General features: G+C 31.9%; 1 pseudogene; it reads left to right on the forward strand.

The window, feature by feature from the left end:
- Positions 1-3,162: 3,162 nt before the first annotated feature.
- LOC120263075 lies at positions 3,163-4,441 on the forward strand (annotated as a pseudogene).
- Positions 4,442-8,025: the final 3,584 nt, after the last annotated feature.

Raw genomic sequence — 8,025 nt, forward strand, 5'->3', positions numbered from 1 at the left:
ATAATTTCCACCATCTGATAGTTGAAAGGTTCTAACATGTCTTTCTTCGCATGCATTTAACACAATGGTGTTTGGTTGCTAGGGAACCACCTTTATTTAAACACCTATCAATAATTATAGCAAGGTTAGGAAAAACCTTTTAAAAAAATTAGTTCTATAAACAAATATAGTTACTAATTAATATTTAAAACTATCAAAATTAATCAACATCCATTATTAATTTTTAGAAAATTATACTTTTGACTAGTCAATCTCACGCTTCCGAAACAGTGAGGTTTATTTCATTCACAAGCAAAAGATTCGATTGCGGTCCCCTGCGTGATTAATTACTTGTTCTTGCATGTAATTTTTAAATGCACTTTGGGATATGAATTTATTGTGCACACAATATATTTGTGCCAATTTATGTTCCCATGCCATCTTGTCTTGTTATGCACTCAAATATATAAATGTTATGACAATATATACATATATAAATCTATATCATTTATGATATTATATAAAAAAAATAGTTTGAAAACATCAAAAATAAGTTAAATAATGCTCAAAGTTTAATCCAAGATTAAGCTAAAAGTTGATGCTTTTGTCATAGTTATTTAGACATTAAACTTTATCCCAACATATTCCACATGTCCTACCAAAAGTACGTTATTTAGAATAACTTGTGATAAATCAAATTTGATTAATTAACTGAATTATTTTTTATTTTAAAAATTATCACCTATTAATAAACATTCTTAGTTAATTATAAAATAGTGACATTTAATATAACATATCTAATTTAAATAATATTAATTAAATTGTTAGGGCAAAATTTTACTTTCGAGTTAAATTTATATTTCAAGGAGCCGAACCTAATTTTCTCCAACAAACTCTAACCAAAGCCAAACATATTAAGCTCATGAGTAAGTTTTTGTTAAAAAAAAAAAAAATTTGTTGTCTTATACAAAAAAAGTTTGGGCTTTTTTTTCACTATAACCATTCTTTTTTTTTAATTGTCAAAATAACCCTACTTAAAATATATTCACCAAACTAACCATAAAACCATCAAATCAACCCCATCTCATCACCTATGTGTTTTTAAAATATAAAATATTTGGTATTTTTTTCAAAAACACCCTTTCTTTTTTTAAAAAATACAAAACATATTTTTTTTTATTTTTTCAAACCATTTTTTAAAGTTATTATTAATAAATATTTATTATTATTTTTATAAAAAACCAAAAAATAATAATTTTTTAACTGGATTTATTTTAAAAGATATATTATTTTAAAAATATATATATTATTATTTTTTAAAAACACCAAAAAAATTTCAACGGCATTTATTTTAAAAAATATATTATTATTATTATTATTATTATTATTATTATTATTATTATTTTGATCTAATAACTTATTTGTAGTCTAGAAAACAATAATTACATTCAAGTACAAATAGAAAATACATGTGCATGTGTTTATGTCTGATCTTTGGTCGGCCGGCGGTCCGTCGTCCTACAGGTGGAACCATTTTTGGTCCAGAAACAGATTGCCAAAACTGTGAACTAGGTACTTGATGAAAACATGGAGCATATTTCTGCCTATAGGAGCCTAGATTATACCAAGGAGGGCACAACACATATGGGTTGATATTTGCATTTGTTAAAAAAATATTTTACTTGTTCGGTTTTTTATAAAAATAATAATAAATATTTATTAATAATAACTTAAGAAAATGGTTTAAAAAATAAAAATATTTTTGTTTTGTATTTTTTTTTAAATAAAGGGTGTTTTTGGAAAAAATACCTAATATTTTATATTTCAAAAACACATGGATGATGAGATGGGGTTGATGTGATGGTTTCATGGTTAGTTTGGTGAATATATTTTGGGTAGGGTTATTTTGACAATTTAAAAACAAAGGACGGTTATAGTGGGAAAAAACCCAAAAAGTTTCAAAATGCAAATGACAACAAACCAAACTACACTAAGAGCAACTCCAACCCACTTTTAATTTGGCGCAGAATTGTTAAAATTGGCGCAGAATTTGGTCCAATCCGGCGCCAAATTCTGCGCCAATTTTACATAATGCTACAGTGGTGCGCAACATGTAGCGCACCCATCATGTAGCAGCTTATTTTCTTTTATTTTTATTATTTTTTTTTTTTTCTGTTTTCATTTTGATTTTTCTTTTTTCAGTTTTATTTTTTTTTTTTTTTATTTTTCAGTTTTATTTTTTTGTTTTTCATTTATTATGGTTTTTCAGTTTTTAATTTTTTTGTTAATTATTTTTTATTTTTTTAGATTATTATTTATCTTTTTTTATCCTTTTTGATTTTTTTTGTTTTAATTTTCAGTTTATTTTTTAATTTTTCAGTTTATTATTTTATTATTTTATTATTTTATTATTTTTTAGTTTTAATTTTCAGTTTATTTTTTATCTTTATTTATTTATTTTTTATTTTTTATAAATTTATATTTATAATTTATATTTTAATTTAATTAAATAATTTATAATTTAAGTTTGTATTTTTTAATTAATAAAAAATAAAAAATTAACGAAAATAATACACGAAATATAACTTCATTAAAATTAACGAAAATTACACGAACAATAAAAATAAAAAAACACGGAAAAATAGTCATAACATAGATTATCATCGATAGCGATAACAAAAAACCACAACACAAAAATACAACTAATGAAAAGTCGAAGCGAGATGGGTCTAATAATCCGGCATGTTATCACCACTTCCACCAATATTGCCAAAAGATATCACTAAACATGTTAGATCCAGGAAGGGGTGGTTGTTGAAAAATGTCCTCTTTTCTACGTAAAATTTCTTGTTGTTGTGCTTGTATACAAGCACGAATATTTAGGGTCACTTTATAGAATTCAAGTCTCGCGATCAAAATTTTGTCCTCATATCTCATTTGTTGAAAAGCAAGATTTTTGTTACGCATTTCTAAGAACATTTGTCGATCTGCATTAGTCTTCTCTAACATCTCCATAATCTTGGAGTTATCATCTTTTAAACGACTAATAGAAGATGCTACTTCGTCATCCATTTTTTTCTTCAATTTGGCTTTCTTCTGTCCGATTGGGCGTTCAGAAGGTGACCCACCAACACTATCATCTATTTTCAGTATGATCTATGTTCAGATGACAATATGTTATCGATGTATGATCTATTTTCAGTGGAAGAAGATGCAATGCATCGTGTTATTCGAAATAATAACATGATATTAGAGTTAACCCTGAGTCATCTGAACAATCGTCGCTCCCATGGTGGCTCTATTCCAGGGCATGTTGTTATCAATCGCAACCGTGAAGAAGCAGATCGCAATTTGTGGAATGATTACTTTTTGGAGAATCCACGCTACAATGCTGAAATGTTTCGCCGAAGATATCGGATGTCACGAAGTTTGTTTCTTCGCATTGTTGCAGCAGTTAAGGACCATGATAATTACTTCCAATAACACTGTGATGGTCTAGGTCGAGTTGGGTTATCTAGTTTACAAAAAATTACTGCTGCTTTTCGAATGTTGGCATATGGTTTTACCTGCGATGCTACTGAGCGAATATATCAAAATCGGTGAATCAACCTGCAATTGAAAGCATGAAAAGATTTTGTCGCACCATCGTAGAGATTTTCGCTGAACAATATCTTAGATCACCTAATGCTACTGATATCGCAAGACTCTTACACATTGGAGAACAACGTGGCTTTCCGGGGAATGTTAGGAAGTTTGGATTGTATGCATTGGAAATGGAAAAATTGTCCCACAGCATGGGCTGGACAATATAGAGGAAGGTATGGATGTCCAACCATTATTCTTGAAGCGATGAGTCGACTATGATCTTTGGATATGGCACGCTTATTTTGGTATGCCAGGTACCAACAATGACATAAATGTTTTGGAGTCTTCGAATTTGTTCTCCAACCTAGCACAAGGTATTGCTCCTCCTGCTCATTACGTTATTCAAGCAAGTGAGTACCATATGGGATATTATTTAGCTGATAACATATATCCAAAATGGTCTACTATTGTACAAACTATTCATCAACCACAAACTCCGAAGAAAAAATATTTTGCAATGAGACAAGAAGCATGCAGAAAAGATGTTGAGAGGGCTTTTGGTGTTCTACAATCTCGTTTTGCAATTGTGGCAAGACCAGCACGGTTTTGGAGGAAAAATATCTTACATGATATAATGACTGCATGCATTATTATGCACAACATGATAGTTGAGGATGAACGAGATCTCAATGCACCAATCGTGGATGTAAGTGAAATGCCGACCCCAGTAGTTGAATTGGTACAAGATGAAGATGCTCGATTTGAACAATTTCTTGGTCGTTACAGGCAAATTAAGGACAAAGACGCTCATATTGCACTTCGCAATGCATTGATTGAACATTTGTGGTTGTGCTATGCAAATAACGAAGATAATTAAAAGCTTGTGTGCTACTTTAGTTTTTAATAATGTGTTGTTTTCACTGATGGTGCTTGTTTGTATGTTATGTTTTTATTAAGTAATTAATGTAATGTAATGTTTGTATTTATATTTGTAGTTTATCAATCAAATTTTATATTTAATAAATATTTATAAAAAATTCTAAAAATAAAAATTATATTTTAAAAATAATATAATATTTAAATTTAATGGTTAAAAAGTGAAAAAAATTAAAAAAATGATTAAATTTATTACTAATATGAATATAAAAGTATGAAGTAAGAAGAATATTCTTAGAATATTCTATTTTAGAGTTAAAAATAGAGATGATGGTTGGAGAATTTTTTTCTGTAGCAGCTGTATTTTTGTGTATTGAAGCGCCAAATATAGAGTTTTGGGTTGGAGATGGCCTAAGGGATTACAAAAAAATTCTAATCATTAGAAGGAAAGACCTACCTTCAAAGCTCTTTGTCTACAACTTAGAAAAAAACTCATTTCTCTAAAAATATAGAGACAAAATGTGGGAGTCCCTACCTTGCTTTTATAAATCTATTAGGTACACTATTCTAACAGTTTGGAACAATTTTGATGCTCAAATTAACTTAGTCCTTGATGAGTTGCCTGAGAAAGCCAGGTTTGTTAGATTTTCTCTGAGCAAATTCATAATTTCTTTAATTCACCATTTAATTTATGTATGGCCAGTCAATAAAGGTAATATTGATACCAAGGTTCATCTTCATAGCCCAGTTCAGCTCTATCACCATCGCATTTAGTTCAATCTCCAAGCTAGACTTGGCATCCAACCAACAAGAACTTGCAATTAAAACACAGTCAAAAGTATCAATTATAACAAAAATTGTACCACCAACATTTCAGTCAAGAAACCAGAATGCATTAGTAAGTGTAAACTATTAGAGCTAAGCTCTATAGTTGGTATCACTTCACACGTAGTCATGATGAAGTGGCAAAAGCGATGATGTGATAATCAAAATGACATGGCATGGTAAAGTGGCAATGAGATGAGGTGGCGCACAATGAAGACATAAAGACTATTATTGGCAAGAAACATCAAGGTGAAATTGTCTCTCTTGAAGAGCAAGCCATGAAGAGAAAATCTAAAGTTATGATTTAATCTATCTTTGGTAAGATCCAAGATAATAAAATCTATCTTTGGTAACTCTACTTCTCATGAGAGATTTATTACTTGGAGGCCAAGATTTGGAGATCTTTAGTTTGGTGTAAAGTAAAATTGAAGGAACAAACTAAGAAAGGCAACACCAAGCTATAAAGATTCTCAAGACCATAAGTAGCAATTCGACTTTTGAAGAAACGGATCCAAAGCTAATTATGTTCAGAGTTGGTTGAAGATAAAAGTTATTTGAAGACACAAACTATTCAAGGACAAAGCTACTTTTGGCAAGAGCATATATTTGGAGATGATTAAAGCCTAAGCTTGGATGAATGAAGATCATGCTTGGAAGATATTAAAGAGCTAAACTTGGATGAAAGAAGATCAAGTTTAATAACAAGATATTGAAGACCAAACTTGGATGAATGAAGATCAAGTTTGATGATTGTGAAGACCAAACTTGGATGAATGACGATCACTTGGATGAATAGCAATCAGGTTTGGAAAGAAGATTTTGAAGATCTTTGAAGACCATCTTTGGTGAGATGGAGATGCGCCTTGGTGGGTGTGACCCCCGGGAGAGAGACTTGCAGATATGAAGTGATGAGGCAAGCTAGTTGCTGACAGTGAGAGCTCGGGAGGAGTTGACTTCATCGACTTGGTCTGGCATAGTCGGGAGGACTGGGGGAGTCGTAAGGTTACGTTGCAATGGAAGCTTGAACTCAGTCAGGATCAGTAGGTGGGCCGTGTTGCAAGCTCGGTTACAAGAGGAGTTACAACATCTAACTTTGGAAGGTGTCTAAGTTAAGAAGCCGCGAAGATTCTAAAAGAGGGAAGCACTATTTTTGGTATGTGGAGATGTCTATATAAGAGACCCTGCTCTGAGATTTAGGATTTGCCACGAGTGAGAGGCCCAAGTATGTGGGTTGCGTAGAGTGGGCATCAGGCAATCTAGAGAGGGTTAATCTTTGTCATTGTGTGAATGCGAGTGAGTGTCATACTCTTCTTTTTTTCCTTCCTTTAATTGGTTGTTCTCTCCTAGCTCGGCCCCCAAATGTAGGCAGCCTGTGCTGAACTATGTAAACAATTCGTGTGTTTCCTTTCTCTTTATGTTTGATTTTACATTGAGTGTGTTTGATTACATTACATGAGAGGTTGAGCGATAAATTACCACACTACTACCCCTTTGGACCTAACATAAACTATCCAAACCTTGGTGATCATAATTAATTAAGAACTTCCTAATATGGTCTATGGTAGCTATGTAGTACTTCATGACATGGTCTACAACTCTTAAAGAAATTCATTGGCAATCCAGCTAAGCTCCTCTAAACTTTATATTGTATCTAGTCTCCTAAATAAACTAAACTATAGCAGTGATGACTGCTGCAATTTTTGTTTCTCCACAGATTGATTATAATTTAATCAGCCAACCTCTTAAAAGCCTTCTACAAACTCAATTTTCTTATCAATTAGTTTTGTCAATTTGGTCTAGGTCTATTGGATTTTGTGTCATGAATTAAAGATATGATCAATAGTCTGACAAGCTAAACCACAAAAAAACACACATGACGTTGTCGGACTAGTATTTAAAGCATAAAGGAATTTAGTAGTAATAATTGTAGCTTGCAGGACCAACCACATGAAAATTTAGCTCTTGGAGCCACCATGAGTTTCCATAAGTTGGCCCAACCTTTCTAGTGATATTCCTTCATGTCTCTACCAACCATAAAGGTGTAAATAAAGCATGGTTTAAAAAGGCGACTGAGGCGAGGCATACGCCCCCATGGCCAGTGGCGAAGCCTGGGCCTCAACTGGGTGAGGCACTCCGCCTCGAGGCGGAAGAGGTGCACGTGCCTTAAGAAGCAGAAAAAAATGGCTAAGAAGGGGGCAGTTGTTTCGGAGGCCGGAGAGGATGCGGAGGCTGGAGAGGATGCGGTTTTAGTGGTGGCGGGCCTGGCACCTTTGAGCTGGTGATGATGGTGGTGTACAAAGATGTTAGCAATCCTCAAATCATCATCAACGGATGGGTGGTGGAGGCTAGGGTTTTTAAGTTAGAAACTTACAATCATCAAACCATTATCAATGGACGAGATTATTTTAAAATAAAAATTAATTCTATAATACATATATATTTTATTGTTATTTATTTTGCATTGTGATGAGTTTTCTCCATTTAACCACATCCATTTACTTTCATTTGCATGCATTCCTATCCTACTCTTTTATTTTTTTTTATTTTTTATTTTTTTGTTTTTTTATTATTTTTTATGCATGCTTTTTTCTTATCCAAAAATCATCACTGCATTTTTTTTTTAATCTTATATTTGGATTAGAGGGGGCCTTTTAACATTTCATGTTAATAACCCAAAAGCACTTCATGCTAAAAATTAGATTAAACAATCTGAGTATAAACAGCTTTCATGGCATAATAGTATTTCATGATAACTTAAAA

Source organism: Dioscorea cayenensis, chromosome 6 (genome assembly GCF_009730915.1).
Source record: "Dioscorea cayenensis subsp. rotundata cultivar TDr96_F1 chromosome 6, TDr96_F1_v2_PseudoChromosome.rev07_lg8_w22 25.fasta, whole genome shotgun sequence".
Taxonomy (NCBI): Eukaryota; Viridiplantae; Streptophyta; class Magnoliopsida; order Dioscoreales; family Dioscoreaceae; genus Dioscorea; species Dioscorea cayenensis.